The sequence below is a fragment of the Theropithecus gelada genome, chromosome 16 (genome assembly GCF_003255815.1).
Source record: "Theropithecus gelada isolate Dixy chromosome 16, Tgel_1.0, whole genome shotgun sequence".
NCBI classification, from domain to species: Eukaryota; Metazoa; Chordata; class Mammalia; order Primates; family Cercopithecidae; genus Theropithecus; species Theropithecus gelada.
In genome coordinates this window covers 26,611,288-26,627,433 of record NC_037684.1, presented here as the reverse complement: position 1 = coordinate 26,627,433, position 16,146 = coordinate 26,611,288, and the positions used below count along the sequence as shown (strand labels likewise).

At 52.7% G+C, this 16,146-nt stretch overlaps 1 long non-coding RNA gene across 1 annotated transcript in view; it reads left to right on the top strand.

Moving 5' to 3' along the window:
• The window catches only part of LOC112608938, a 3,176-nt gene extending 1,449 nt beyond the window's left edge, over positions 1 to 1,727 (top strand). Inside the window, exon 2 of the long non-coding RNA XR_003116138.1 lies at positions 1,457 to 1,727. This is a non-coding gene — a long non-coding RNA (uncharacterized LOC112608938). The remainder of the gene's footprint in view (positions 1 to 1,456) is intronic.
• The last annotated feature ends 14,419 nt before the right edge of the window (positions 1,728 to 16,146 follow it).

Below are 16,146 nucleotides of genomic sequence, written 5' to 3'. Positions count from 1 at the left end.
CCGGCCCCCCTGCCCGGCCGCGGCAGCCATGGCCGCGCGCCTCCGCTCGCTCGCTCCCGGCCCGCCCGCCGCCAGCCGCCGGGTAAAGTCTTAGGTTCAGGGAACAAAGCCTGGCTTGGTAGGGAGCTTTTCGCTCGTTCGTTCCGTGCTGCTTTGCCTGCTTTCTTTTTCGTTTTAGGGCTCTGGGTCGTCGCTCCCGAGCCCTCCCTCTGCCCGCCCTCCCGTCTCGGGCCCCGGGTCCCGAGTCTCCAGCCCCCTCCACCAAGTCTTCGTCTCTGGGTGGGTTCTTCAGCCCCAGGGAAACTTGGGGGTGGAGACCGGGGGAAGGGGCGCTAGGAGGAATGGGAGCGACGCGGGCTGTTCGCCCCCGCCCCACCCCGTGTCTGGGGGTCTTTTTGGATGGCCGCCCTCGGGCCCTTTTCCCGGAGGCCACTCTGGAGGGCAGACGCTGTCACACGCAGACACTTATTCATTCAACAGATATTTATTAAACGCTCGTTGCCAGTCGCTGGGATCGAGTAGAGAGCAAAACACATTCCTGCCCTCGGGGAGCTTCCTGTCGGGTTCACAGACACACACGCACGCACAGGGACTCGGAGCCCCAGAGACACACACCGAGGCACCCACAGACACGAGCTAACTCCCAGCTTCAGTCACACCACTGACCCTCCCAGAGACACGAACCTCCGCTCCAGCCCCGCGCGCGCGCTTAGAGACCCACGTTAGAGACCCGCAACCACGAAGTGCTCACGAACACCAGTTACACTTGACCTCTAGGCACGCGCACAGACACACAGCGTAACTCACACGCAGCACTCCAGAGGACTAAAGTCCCTGCAGTTGGGTCTGGGAGAGAAGTGAGGGGCGTCGGCCCAAACGCTTCTTCCCAAGACCTGTGTGGGCAAGAGGGGGATGAGATCTGACCCCCCAAAAACTTCCTAAAGGGGGGCGACGCTCGTGGGACTAAAGGTCACCCGCCCCCCACAGCGGGAGTTCGGGTGGCGTAGGGGAGAAGGCAGCCCTGGGGGCTTCAACGACACTTCAAAGACCTCGAGGCCGGGAACGCTTCCTGCGGGGGAGGGGCAAACAGAGAGGAGAAGGGAAGACGGGCCGGGGGACTGGCGGTGGAGGAGGTCGCCCCCCCTTCGGTGCACTGCCCCCTGGCAGACTCTTCCGCCGGGTCCGCCTCCTTTTCACCAGCACCTGTTCAACCGGAACATCAAGGGCCTGGGGCCCGCCGCGGCCCCCCGTCGGCTCTTTAGTACCTTTCATCCGGGAAGGGAGGTGAATCCCCGCCCAGGAGGGGGGAGTAGGGCGGGGGAGAACTTGTCCTTGACCTGGTCTTTGGCGTCAGGGATTTACTCCCTTAATCCCGGAGAGGCGGGATTGTGGGGAGGTCGGGGAAGCTGAGTTCTGGGCTGCAGCCCCCCATCTCCCCTCGCTCCGGTGGACACAGGGAATCTCGGAGGGCTGCCGGGACGAAGAGGCTACATCTACACAGGGCGGTGTAGGGGAAGCCGGTCTCTTTGACCTCCGTGCCTGGGAGTAGGGGCCGAGAGCCAGATTATTGCGATGGCCGGGATCCCGGCGAGGACTGCCGCGCTCCGGTTCCTTGGTCAAATTTGTAAATTTCGCTAACATGAAAAGTTAAACAAGACACAGAGGAGAAACTGCACTTAGGGGTTTCTAACGAATTACCTTTACTAGCAAGAATAAAACTGCAAGAATGTTAAACGTAAAAATGTCAGTCCTAAATCATGCACGAGTTTCAGAATATTTGAATATTTGCTTTTGGGACCCACCGCTGCAAAGGTGGGCGCAGTTTCAGGTTTCGCCGGACGGGGGTTACTAAAAGGTGCCTACGCCCTAGGGGTGGACGACCTGGAGACGGGGACCAGGAAGCCTTTGTCTCAGGTCACCCCGCGCCGGGTTTGTCGCCTAAGTTTATGGGTTGGACGGGAGACAACACTTGTAAGTTTAGCGTTTTAGGAACATTGTTTCGTTTAATCCTACCCACACCCTTTTAGGGTGGGTGTTCATATCTCCCATTTTGTGAATGGAGCAACTGAGGTTTCGACGGGAAGAAGTGATTCGCCCAAAGTCACTCAGCCTGAAATTGGCAGAGTCGGGACTTGAACCCATTCTGTGCCCCGCTACGACAGGGGTTCCGCCACCACGCGTTGGTCGAGAGCGGGTGCGGAGCTGGGATGTCTGAGCCTCCTCTACCGGCCCATCCGCAAATGCTCCCTGCGAGTTCTGGAGAAACCCGGTGCCCCGCGGGCTGGGCTGGATTCGTGGCGAGTACCCAGGGTCGAGCTGTCAAATTCAATCTCAAGCTTCCATCATTTATTTTCCTGAGCGCCCACTGTGTGCCGATCCGCAAAAAACAAGCAAGAGCAGGAACCAGCCAACAAGTGGTTCAAGTTCATCGCGCTCTCCCCGGACTAACTGAGCACTGCTTTGGGGTGTCACGCACACCCTGGCGGTGGGACTTTCGGCGAGTGACTTCCCCTTTCCGAAATCCGGCTTGTCCCTCTGTAAATGGGGCGTTAGTACCCCTGGACAGGGGCTGTACCGAACACCGAACGAAAATCCTTTTGTAAGGCGTGAAGGCACACAGTAGGTGCTCAATCCCTGCTCGCGCCCTCTCCGCCGCCCTATGCGTGCCGGGGCCGCGCGCTCCCGCTCCTGCTTCCCGCCTCCCGCATCTTCTCCCGTCTCGCGCGTCCCGCGGCGAAGGGACTGGGGCAGAGACGACCAAACAGAAAATTATTTCCGCCCGCTCGCCCCGCCCCGCCCGTCCCCGGAGCCAGAAGGGGATTGTGGGGCCGCCGCGGCCGCCGCCGGAGCCGAGCGGGGCGGAAGCGCGCGTCGCGCTGCTGCTCGGGCCCGACCGCGCCGGCCCGCACCTCCCGGCCCGGAGCTGCGGGCTGCGGTCGGGGCGGTCCCGGGGCCCGAGGCGGCTGCCGCGGGGCAAGTTTCCGCGAAGCCTGGCTCGCCGGTTCCGGGAATCAGGCGGGGGAGGCTGAAGGATGTTGAGGTTTAGCTTCTGCCAGCCGACCGGGCGCTTGGTTTCGCAGGTGCCAGGGGTCGGGGGTACGACCTCTCCCTCTGGGCCATTAGACAGACCAGGGCTCGGGGAAGAGGCTGCGCTAACGCCCGAGGGTTTGCGTTTCCTTCGCGTCTCGTTTGCACACCATTTTCTCCCCTAAAACCAAAGCTTCTGACCTGGGGGAGGTTCGAAGAGGTTAAGTCACTTTCCCCCAGGTAGTCCAGCCAGCGAAAGGCTTCAGCTGGGAGGGCCTCCTGCCCGAGCGGGGACCCACTAGAGTCAGGCAGACCTAAGTTCGAGTCCCAACCCTGCCACTTTCTTGCTTTGACCATGGATTAGTAGTGACTTATCTGCGACCCTCAGTTTCCCCATCGCAGACTGTAGTACCAACCTCAGGGCTGATATGAGCAGTGACGATGTCAAGTGCCCGGCACAAAGAAGGGTGCTTTCCCCATTAAAGGGTATGACTCGGAGGCGATCTATCCAGTAGGCCTGGGTGGCTTAGGAGGGTGGGTGTACAGTTTGTTTCCTAAGTCACCCTGTGCGAGATGGAGGGAGGCTCAGTTTCAGGAGGAACTGGTGGGAGTGAGGGGATTTCCCTGACATTAGGAAGTCAGCAGTCATGATTATTGTAAATAGTGACTCTGCATATGTGGGAGTTTGGGCTTTTCAGGTCTTTCTACAGGAAGAACACAGTGCTTAATATCAAATCTTGCCCTCTGCCATTAGCTAGCAGCCTCAGTTTGCCAATCGCTAAAATGGTGATAGTTGGATTCCCCTCCACACCCGCCTTACCTCAGTCTACAGGATTTTGGTAACTCCACCTGGCCAAGGTCCTAGCAAGTGCTTCAAGAGCTGTGAGTGAGCCCAGGTAGTTCCCCGACCATGTTAGAGCATCAGGGACCTCCTTTAGGGAGATAGGATGGGTAGGAAGGGAACAAGTTCATGGGATGAGGTAGTATCTACCCAAACTTTTTCCAGAGCTGCATGGACCCTAGTCCCAGCCTTGCCCCTAACCAGCAGTGTGACCTTGGGCAAAGCAGTCACCCTCTCTGGTATTTGGTCAGGTGACCAGATCTTGAAAGTCCCCTTTGTGGTAACATTCTATAAGTTGATGACTCTGCTCCTGGGGAAATTTCCAGGGTAAGCGATGACACATGACTAGCACATTTGCCCTGCTATGTTCCACTTTACCAGTTCCTCTTACAGCCTAATCTTTTTTTTTTTTTTTTTTTTTGAGACAGAGTCTTGCTCTGGCACCCAGGCTGGAGTGCAGTGATGTGATCTCGGCCCACTGCAACCTCCACCTTCTGGGTTCAAGAGATTCTTCTGCCTCAGCCTCCCGAGTAGCTGGGACCACAGGCTCGTGCCACCACGCCCGGCTAATTTTTTGTATTTTTAGTATAGACGGGGTTTCACCGTGTTAGCCAGGATAGTCTCTATCTCCTGACCTCGTGATCCCTCTGCTTCAGCCTCCCAAAGTGCTGGAATTACAGGTGTGAGCCACCATGCCCGGCCTTTTTTTTTTTTTTTTTTTTTTGAGACGGAGTCTCGCTCTGTTGCCCAGGCTGGAGTGCAGTGGCCAGATCTCAGCTCACTGCAAGCTCCGCCTCCTGGGTTCACGCTATTCTCCTGCCTCAGCCTCCCGAGTAGCTGGGACCACAGGCGCCGCCACCTCGCCCGGCTAATTTTTTGTGTTTTTAGTAGAGACGGGGTTTCGCCGTGTTAGCCAGGATGGTCTCGATCTCCTGACCTTGTGATCCGCCCGTCTCGGCCTCCCAAAGTGCTGGGATTACAGGCTTGAGCCACCGCGCCCGGCCAAACCCGGCCTTACAACCTAATCTTCATCCCTCCTCTTATAGTTACCATCAGGACAGAAGTTGAAAAAGTTTAATTATTTGGTCTTTCAGCAGAAACTCACTGAATCATTATGGGCTGGCCATGGGAGATACACAGATAGCACCTGGGGATGATAGACATAAGAAAGTGTTAACAGATACATGGAGACACATGGGAGGTACACAGATAGCTAGTGAGGGTGATAGACATAGGGAATTATTCACTTCAGGGTGAAAAGGGCTATGACAGTGCTATGAATGGTGCTGATACCGCAGGGAGGAAGTAGCTGAGTTTATGGGGTCAGGGAAGGCCTGAACTGGGACCAAGTGGGTGAGGGAGAGTTTGCAGGCTGTTAAGGGGCAGAAGAGCATTCCAGGCAAGGGGAACAGCATGTTCAAAGGCGCAGAGGTGGCCAGGCGTGGTGGCTAACGCCTGTAATCCCAGCACTTTGGGAGTGTGAGGCGGGTGGATCACGAGGTGAGGAGTTCAAGACCAGCCTGGCCAAGATGGTGAAACCCCGTCTCTACTAAAAATACAAAAATTAGCTAAGCATGGTGACAGGCACCTGTAATCCCAGCTACTGAGAAGGCTGAGGCAGAGAATTGCTTGAACCCTGGAGGCAAAGGTTGTAGTGAGCCAAGATCGTGCCGCTGCACTCCCTGGATGACAAGAGTGAAACTCTGTCTCAAGAAAAAAAAAAAAAGAATTAGCAGGGCATGGTGGCGCATGCCTGTAATTCCAGCGACTCGAGAAGCTGAGGCAGGAGAATTGCTTGAACCCAGGAGGCGGAGGGTGCAGTGAGCCGAGATTGCGCCATTGCACTCTAGCCTGGGCAACAGAGCAAGACTCCATCTCAAACACACAAACAAACAAACAAAAAAGGTAGGATGTTAAGAAGGATGTTCAGATGAACCCCATCCACCAAATCCATCCTCTAGGCTGTACCTCTGGGAGTCCTCCCCTCAGTCTTGCCTGGTGCAGTCTAAGGTATTTGGTGGATGGGGTCCGTCTGTGCACTGAACAATAGAACCCAGGAGCAGGGTGGATTGATGGAGCTGGTAACAAACTGCTTTGGATGTGCTGACGTTGGGTGCCTATGGCACAAGAGGTGGTGATGCCCAGTAGGCAGTTGACTATTTGTGTCTGGGTCAGCAGAGGTGAGAGGGAGAGCCGGATGTCCTGAGCAGCAGGACAGTTTATGTTATAGAAGTCAAGGACATTTAAGGAGGAAGCAATGCTAGGGTCACATGCCATTGAGAGGTCGAGGGAGGGAAGGGTTCTACAAGGAGGGGGTCCCTGGTGACCTTAGCCTGGAAGGTTCCAGGCACTGGTGGTGGTGGAGGCTGACTGCAGTGGGTCAAACATGAATTGGGAGGGGAGAAGGGAGGAAATCATGGATTGGGAGGAAAGGGAGGAAATAGTGGAGAATAGCACTAGGGGGATGGGAGGATCAGGAGGCAAGGAACTTGGAGGCAAGGCTGGACACCCATGATGTAGATGATGACAATAGCAACAATAACAGCAACAGCTCCCCATTCGGTGAGAGTTTATTATGTGCCAAGCAATGTGCTAAGCATGTAATATACTCCCTGCAACAAGACTAAGATAGGTTCTATTCTTGTTGCCATTTTACAGAGCTACTCGGACTCTAGTCCCAGCCCTACCCCTAACCAGCAGCGTGACCTTGGGCAAAGCAGTCACCCTCTCTGGTGTTTGGTCAGGTGACCAGATCTTGAAAGTCCCCTGGGTGTTAACATTCTGTAGGTTGATGACTGTGCTCCTGTGGAAATTTCTAGGGCGAGGAAAGAGCAGTGGGTGCAAAAGTAGGATTTGCACCTCACTTTTTTTTTTTTTGAGACAGAGTTTCACTCTTGTTGCCCAGGCTGGAGTGCAATGGCATGATCTCAGCTCACTGCAACCTCCACCTCCCAGGTTCAAGCGATTCTCCTGCCTCAACCTCCTGAGTAGCTGGGATTACAGGCATGCGCCACCACGCCTGGCTAATTTTGTATTTTTAGTAGAGATGGGGTTTCTCCATGTTGGTCAGATTGTTCTCAAACTCCCGACCTCAGGTGATCCACCTGCCTTGGCCTCCCAAAGTGCATGAGCCACCATGCCCAGCCCTGGCTAATTTGTTTGTTTGTTTGTTTGTTTGTTTGTTTTAGTAGAAATGGGGTTTCACCATGTTGGCCATGCTGGTCTTCAACTCCTGACTCCGTGATCTGCCCACCTTGGCTTCCCAAAGTGCTGGGATTACAGGCATAAACCACCACGCCTTGCCTGGGCTGATCTTGACTCAGCTCAGGCAAATCCTCCTGCCTCAGCCTCCCAAAGTGCTAGGATTACAGGTGTAAGCCACCGTGCCCAGCTGGCACCCTGCTTTTAACTAGGTGTCCAAGGGGTTGGTCTAAATTATCAATCAGGGAGGTGTTCTGGGGCTAATTCAGAACTCATGTTTCCCTGTTCCCCAAGACTCTATCTGTGTGACACTACTGTTAATTCACTGTCATCTATGTAATCAGTTACCATTTGCTGACCCCAACTGTGTGCCAGATAATGGGCCAGGCACTGATACTGCAGGAAGGATAAGAGCAGCTGTGGTCCTGCAGGTGCTTGGGGTTGAGGGGAAGGCTGCCGGACAGGCAGTAGAATATGCCTTATACCTGGGGATGGACCACCTGCAGAGGGAGTCCACCATGTTTAGAGGGTACAAGTATTTGGTGGGGGAGGAAGGGAAGATGAGAGAAGACAGGAGGAAGGGGATCAGGACACCTCACACATGGCCCAGGCTTGATCCCACGAGGATGAGGTCACATGGAAGATGCTGAGCAGATGCACATTGGTGACTTTTGCTGTGGCCACAGAAGAGCAGGCAGTTAGAGGGGTTAGAATGAAAGATGGAGCCACTTTTGAAATTACTGAAGGTGCTAGAAGGGAAGCTCTGTAGGGCACTGATTTTTATGTGTTGTGTTTGAGCATCGGGATCAGTGTCTGGCACAGAGTAGGTGCTCAGCTAACACTTATTGAATGAATGAATGCTCGAACCTCTCTGGGAGTGTCCGAGGGATTGGAGAAGGGGGAGTTTTAGAGGGTGAAATCAAGGGAAGGGGATAATTGACAATTGGCAGTCATAGAGTAAGAGGATGACTCCCAGGTTTCTGCCTGAAGCTGGAATCCTGAGGAAGGGAGGAAGAGCAGGGCTGGCAAAGGGCTGATGAGTTCAGTTTGGGGCTTGCTGAGCCTGAGGTCCAGTGGACTGTCCCAGAAGGGGGTTGAGTGTACGTATCATATTAAAAATTAGAAACTGCTTCTGAAGCCTATGTCATATAGCCTGTGTCTACCTCTTCTGCCATATTCTTGATACTCTGAAAAAAATTCAGAGGTGTCTTTGAGCATTGTCAGCAATAGATGGTAACTGAAGCCCTGGAGCAGGTGAGATCATGACGGGAGGCTGTGCAGGTGCAGAGCGGAAAGCAGAAGGCCAGGGCCAGCAGCCCAGGGAATGCCAGCACTGAGGAGGGAGAGGAACCAGGCTGGGAGCATGAGAAGGAGTATCCAGACATGGAGGGAGAGCCTGAAACTCTCCCTCCATCACTGGATACAAGCAAATGGGGTCCTAGGAACCTGAGAGAAGACAGAAAGGAGAGAGGGAGTGTCCCTGCAAGGCAGGTGTCTCAGAGAGGGGTGACTGATCCAGCATGGTGAAGGGGAATATAGCCCATCCTTCCTAGGGGCTGGGCTGGGAGGACAGCAGGGGAGATGGATACAAGGTCAGAGGAAGGGTGGCATGAATTCTTTTTAGGGGGAACAGTCTCAGGTGTGATAGCTTTCATGGACAAGATGAGGCGCTCTGCCGTGCCAGAGAGAAGGGCGGAAGCAAAGGATGTGGACAGATTGGCGTGTGTGTGTGTATGTGTGAGATGAGTGTGTGTGTGTGTGTATGTGTGTACAGGATTTTTCTGCTGGATAGACTGTTATTTTCTCTTTAAAAACTTTTTTTTTTTTTTTTTGAGACGGAGTCTCGCTCTGTCGCCCAGGCTGGAGTGCGGTGATGAGATCTCAGCTCTCTGCAACCTCTGCCTCCCAGGTTCAAGTGATCCTCCTGCCTCAGCTTCCTGAGTAGCTGGGACTACAGGCACCTGCCACCATGTCTGGCTAATTTTTGTATTTTTAGTCGAGACAGGGTTTTACCATATTGGCCAGGCTGGTCTCCTGACCTTGTGATCTGCCTGCCTCGGCCTCCCAAAGTGCTGGGTTTACAGACGTGAGCCACCCACCGTGCCCAGCCCTAAAAAAATGTTTTAAGGCCAAGCATGGTGGTTCATACCTGTAATCTCAGCTCTTTTGGAGGCCAAGACAGGTGGATCACTTGAGGCCAGGAGTTCGAGACCAGCCTGGCCAACATGGTGAAACCTTGTCTCTACTAAAAATACAAAAATTAGCTGGGTGTGGTGGTGCACCTCTGTAATCCCAGATACTCGGGAGGCTGAGGCACAAGAATTGCTTGAACTTGGGAGGCGGAAGTTGTAGTGAGCTGAGATCGTGCCACTGCACTCCAGCCTAGGCAACAGAGCAATACTCTGTCTTTTTTTAGGCCAGGTACTTTGAGAGCACAAGGCAGGAGGAATCACTTGAGCCCAGGAGTTTGAGACCAGCCTGGGCAACATAATGAGACCCTGTCTCTACAAAAAATTTAAAAATTAGCTGGGCATGGTGGTGGGTACTTGTAGTCCCAGCTACTTGAGAGGCTGAGGTGGGGGGATCTCTTGAACCTGGGAGGTCAAGTCTGCAGTGAGTCATGATCCTACTGCTGCACTCCAGCCTGGGTGACAGGGTGAGACCCTGTCTTAAAAAAAATATTTAGTTGGCCGGGCGCGGTGGCTCAAGCTTGTAATCCCAGCACTTTGGGAGGCCGAGACGGGCGGATCACGAGGTCGGGAGATCGAGACCATCCTGGCTAACACGGTGAAACCCCGTCTCTACTAAAAAATACAAAAAACTAGCCGGGCGAGGTGGCGGGCTCCTGTAGTCCCAGCTACTCCGGAGGCTGAGGCAGGAGAATGGCGTAAACCCGGGAGGCGGAGCTTGCAGTGAGCTGAGATCCGGCCACAGCACTCCAGCCTGGGCGACAGAGCCAGACTCCGTCTCAAAAAAAAAAAAAAAAAAATTTAGTTCTCTATTTTTAAAATCAACTTTATTAGGCTGGACTCGGTGGCTCACGCCTGTAATCCCAGCACTTTGGGAGGCCAAGGTGGGTGAATCACCTGAGGTCAGGAGTTCGGGACCAGCCTGACCAATATGACGAAACTCCGTGTCTACTAAAAATATAAAAATTAGCCGGGTATGGTGGCGTGCACCTGTAATCCCAGCTACTCGGGAGGCTGAGGCAGGAGAGTCGTTTGAACCCGGGAAGCAGAGGTTGCAGTGAACCGAGATCACACCATCGCACTCCAGCCTGGGTAACAAGAGTGAAATTCTGTCTCAAAATAAAATAAAATAAAATAAAATAAAATAAAATAAACTTTATTATGGTATAATTTACATATAATAAAATGCACACATTTTCAATGTACAGGTGATGACGTTTGACCAGTGTATACAGGTGTGCAACCACCACCCCCTAGAGATATAGAACATTTCCATCCCTTTGGAAAGTTTCTTCCTATCCCATTGCAATCAGTCCCTTGGCCGCAGACAGCACTGATCTGATTTCTATCACTGCAGGTCACAGTAGGTGAGTGTCACTGCTTCTAGAACCTCCTAAGAGGTTCTCTTTTGTGCTCTTTTGTGCTCAGCTTCCCCCGCTCAGCACTGTGTTTTTCTCTGAGACAGAAAGCAAAGTCATTGCTGAGATGGGGGCTCTGGTGGAGGGCAGGAGAAGGAGCCATACCACCCAGCTGTAGGATAGAGGGGCCCGAGGGCATTGGGAACAGCAAGCAAACAGTGTCCTCTGACTGTGGCCTGCAACGAAAGCAGAGAAAGCAGCGGTGTGGATTTAGAATTAGGTATGGGGCGGTGCTCAGAGAACTGAGGACTCCAGGGTGCAGCAGGCCTTGGTAAGCCTGGACTTAGAGGGGGACAGAGGCCTTCAGGATGCTAGCAGAAGTTGGGATTCAAAATCCTGGAGTTGCGCCTGACTCCTCCTACTCTCCAGCAGCTTCCTGGCCATCTCTGCTGTGCAAATGTCTCTGGATCCTTTCCCCCTGTTCCCTGACGCTGGTCCAGGCCCTCAGTGCCTTGAGCCTGACCCTGTGCTTTTGCAGCCAAGCCTTGGCTGGGATCCATGTCTCCTCCCCCGTGTGGAGACTCTTTATCCTGATCTGCACTCTCTCCCTCTCCTGCCTCTTCCTGGCAGCCTCCACATGGGCTCAGGCCACCACCCTCTGTGTCTCCCAGATCCCTCTGCTCTGCTTCATAAGTCAGGAGACCAAGGACAGCCTGCACGTGTGCAGCACACTTAGCTCTCTGGTTCCTCCTCACCCTGCTGGAATTGCTCTGCCGCAGGTCACCAGGAACCACCTGTCCTGGGCATTTGCTGGAGGTTGTGGCTGTCCCGTGTCCCCCTTCCTAGGTCAGGGGAGTGCCCCATTGGGTGATCTGTCCTGGAACGCTGGATCTACCCTTGTTTCCCCCCTCCCATCCTACACCCACCACTTCATCCACAGCCTTTTCCTTCTCAACTGATGGCAATTCCATCTTTCTTATTGTTCAGGCTGAAAACCTTAGAATCATTCCTGACTCCTCTCCCACATCCATTCTGTCAGCAAATCCTGTCTGCTCTACCTTCAAAATATGTGCAGAATGTGATGACTTGCCACCATCTCCCCCGTCATTTTCTCCCCTGGATTACTGTGGTCACCTCCTAACTGGTCTCCCTGCCTCCATCCTTGGCCCTGCCATTTATTCCCTACACAGTGGCCAGAGTGATCCTATTAAGCTGTAAGATGATCAGGTCACCTCTGGGCTCAGAGTCCCCCAGGTGTTCTCATGGTATTCAAAAGGAAGCCTGAGGTCTAGGCACTGTGGCTCACGCCTGTAATCCCAGCAGTTTGGGAGGTCAAGGCAGGCAGATCACTTGAGGTCAGGAGTTCCAGACTAGCCTGGGCAACACGATGAAACCCTGTCTCTATTAAAAATATAAAAAAATTAGCTGGGCGTGGTAGCACACACCTGTAATCCCAGCTACTTGGGAGGCTGAGGCAGGAGGATCCCTTGAACCTCAGAGATAGAGGTTGCAATGGCCCAAGATCACACCACTGCCCTCTAACCTGGGCGACAGAGTGAGACTCTGCCAAAAACCAAAAACCAAAGAGAAGCCCAAGTCCTTCCAGGGGACTACAGGGTCCTATGCAACCTACTGTCCCAATCCCTCCAGCCTCTTCTCCATTCCATCCCAACCCCCATCCTCTGGTTACCAGCTTCCTTGCTGCTTCCTGGCATGCTCCTCCCTTCTCGATTAGGCTTTTCTGGACCATCCTATTTATTTACTAATTTTTAGTGAATTAATTTTTTTGAGACAGGGTCTTACTCTGTCACCCACACTTGAATGCAGTGGCACAGTCTCGGCTCACTGCAGCCTTGACCTCCCTGGGCTGAGGTGATCCTTCCAGCTCAGCCCCCTGAGTAGTTGGGACTACAGGCATGCGCCACCATGCCAGGCTAATTTTTGCATTTTTTGTAGAGACGGGGTTCACCATATTGCCCAGCTGGTCTTGAACTCCTGGGCTCAAACGATCTACCCACGTCAGCCTCCCAAAGTGCTGGGATTACAGGTGTGAGCCACCAAGTCCTACAGGACCACCCGATTTAAAACTGCACCCTGGGCGGGGCGCAGTGGCTCATCCCTGTAATCCCAGCACTTTGGGAGGCTGAGGTGGGCGGATCACCTGAGGTCAGGAGTTTAAGACCAGCCTGGCCAACATGGTGAAACCCCATCTCTACTAACAATACAAAGAAATTAGCTGGGCATGGTGGCAGGCACCTGTAATCCCAACTACTTGGGAGGCTGGGGCAGGAGAATCTCTTGAACTCGGGAGGCGGAGGTTTCAGTGAGCCAAGGTCACGCCATTGCACTCCAGCCTGGGCAACAAGAGCGAAACTCCGTCTCAAAAGAAAAAACAAACCAAAAAACTGCACCCTGTTCCCCTGCTGCCCCCATACTCCCCATCTTCCTTATACTTTCCCTTTGTCCTTCAGCTTTTACATTAGTTCCACATTTGTGTCTGTGGGTTGTTGCCATTCTTTCCCCTCGGGTGTGAGTGCCATGAAGACAGGGATGTTTGTGGATTTCGCTGCTGTATTCCAGGGCCTAGAACTGTGCCTGGCGCATTCTAGGTTCTCAGTAAATATTCACAGAAAGAACTGAAGGAAGGAATTCTGAGCCTCCATCTTCAAGCCCTGGGCAGCCAAGATGTGGACATATGGCCCAAGCTGTGCCAATCTGATGCCCTCCTGATCTGTTCTGAGGAGCAAGTAGCCAGAGGCTAGCAGGGGTCACTCTCTGTGGCTACACTGGTAGCACCCAGTAGGTGCTGTTTCCTGTGCTTATTCCGGGCTGAGAGACAATTGTATTATACTTTCTGCTTCTTGGCCCACAGGGCTCTGACTCCAAGTGAGTCCTTTCGTTTCTCTGTTTTTGCTGAGAAGCTGGAGTCTCCTAAGGCTTCAGAATCACTAAGGTCAGTAGCTCCTTAAACACTGTCCTGCCTACCCTGTGCATGGCATTTGGTCCCCATGACCATCCTCCTCTGAAAACCCCCTTTCCCTTGCCCTCGAGTCTCACTCTTCCTTTCCCAGCCACCTTCACGAGGGTCCTTTTGCCCTGCCCCTCCCACGGGGCCCACTTCTGGATCCACTTGGCTTCCCCTGGAAGAGTTTATCCATGTCTGTGGCTTTAACCTTGACTTGTGTGCCTGTGACCTGGTCCTCACCTCTCCAGTCCCAGGCCTCCTTTTCCAGATCTCCCCTGGCCACTCCCTGAGTCCAAAACTAAGCTCCGCATCTCCCCACCCCAGACCCGCCCTTCCTCTTCTAGGTCCCGCCTCAGCTACTAGCCTCCACTTTCTCCAGAGACAAAGACATGGGGGCCTTCTCAGCTCTGTCTTCTTCACTCCTTCTCTGAATCAGCCAGTGAGTCCCACAGAATCTACCTGGTCAATGCGTCCTAACGCCAAAGCGTTCCCATTTGCCCTGAGCACAGCCTTGTTCAGCCTGAAGCCTCTTGGTCGCAGTCCTCCGCCCTGCCTCCCAAGGGATCTATCAATCCCCCGTCTTCCTGGTCACTGCCTCCTCCACGCACCTCCTGGAAACCAATCTCTGGGCCAAACTCCTGCTAGGCCTTGAATGTGCAGGTCTCAGCACCCCCACCTGCCGTCCGACGGGGAGCCCATACCCTCAAGCCCCAGAGACAGACTTGAACCCAGTGAGCAGACACTTCAACCACCCCCGACTTCAGTCTCCAGCCCACTTCAGTCAAAAGAGACAGAGGCAGAGCTCTCAGTTCACACTTACCCTGGAACACTCACAGAAGGCAGGCCTCATCAGAATGAATGGAAGAGTGTCCTTGCTTTGAATAAAACGCCAATGAGGGATAACTTAAGCTAATTATCGAGTCATGCCGGAAGCCAAATTACAGACATTGTCATGTTATAAACACCATTTCTCTAGAGAGCGGTTTGGAGACATCTGGGAAGCCTGGAGCCCGAGCTCATTACCTTCCCCCCAAGTTGCTCTGTCTCCCTGTGTCCCACCCGAGATGTGAGGGAAGTCTCTGCTTCTGCCAGGGCTTCTGGTTTCCCTCCCACACACAGCCAGTTGTTTGCAGATGCTGCTGATTCTTTTTCGAAAACTTGTCTGTTCCTGTGGCCACTGCCATCCTTTAGGTCTTAACCATCTCTTGCTGCTTTCTGGGGCGAGTGACTGAACGAGGCAGAACCTCTGTTTTCCTCATCTGTAAAATAGGAGTTTTCTTCTATTCATTTATTTTTTTTAAGAGACAGAGTCTCACTCTGTCGCCCAGGCTGGAGTGCGGTGGCACGATCTCAGCTCACTGCGAACCTCCACCTCCCAGGTTTAAGAGATTCTCCTGCCTCAGCCTCCCGAGTAGCTAGGACTACAGGTGCATGCCACCATGCCCAGCTGATTTTTGGATTTTTGGTAGAGATGAGGTTTCACCATGTTGGCCAGGCTGGTCTCGAACTCCTGACCTCAAGTGATCCACCCGCCTCAGCCTCTCAAAGTGCTGGGATTATAGGCGTGAGCCACCCTGCCCAGCCAAAAAATGCAATTTATTGATAGAGGGATTGGCTGTCGCCAAGGGGAACAACTGATCAATATTATATCACTAACAGTGAAGCTCAGGCATCAGGGACACCCCAAGGGAACACAATATGTTGGAGGAAGCTTCACCCACAAAGTGTTTTTGTCAGCATAGTCAACCTGAAGCTAATCAAGCCTGGAGATCTAATTTCCAGTTTACAGAAAATACGGGATAAACAACACCACGAGGAAGCAATCAGAGAAATCTAGAAGGTGGGACATGATGTCTGTAATTTACTTAAAATACTTTAGCAGTTCACCCAGTCAATGGCAAAGGGGGAAAAAGTTATTCTAGATTTAAATGAGACTTAAGAGACAGCGAAAAGCAGTGCAGGCTATATTTAGATTTTGGTTGGGGCTGGGCACAGTGGTTCATGCCTGTAATCCCAGCACTTTTGGAGACCCAGGCAGGAGGATTGCTTGAGCCCAGGAGTTCAAGACCAGCCTGGGCAACAGAGCAAGACCCTATCTCTACCAAAATAAATAAATAAATAAGATATACCTAATGTAAATGATGAGTTAATGGGTGCAGCACACCAACATGACATATGTAACAAACCTGCACGTTGTGCACATGTACCCTAGAACTTAAAGTATAATAAAAAAATAAATAAATAAATAAATAAATTAGTTGGGTATGGTGGCACACATCTGTGATCCCAGCTACTCAGGAGGCTGAGGCCTGGAGGTTGAGGTTGCTGTGAGCTCTGATTGTGCCAGAAACCTGGGCGACAAAGCAAGACCCAGTCCCAATAAATAAATAAATAAATAAAGACCTTGGTTGGAACAAATCAAATACAAAAAAAGCATTTTGGAGAACAAGTTGGTAAATTTGAATATGGGCTACATATTAGATGATATCAAGGAATGGGTAATTTTCTGAGGTATGATCTTTTTTTTATATATATATTTTTTTTCTTTTCTTTTTTTAGAGTGAG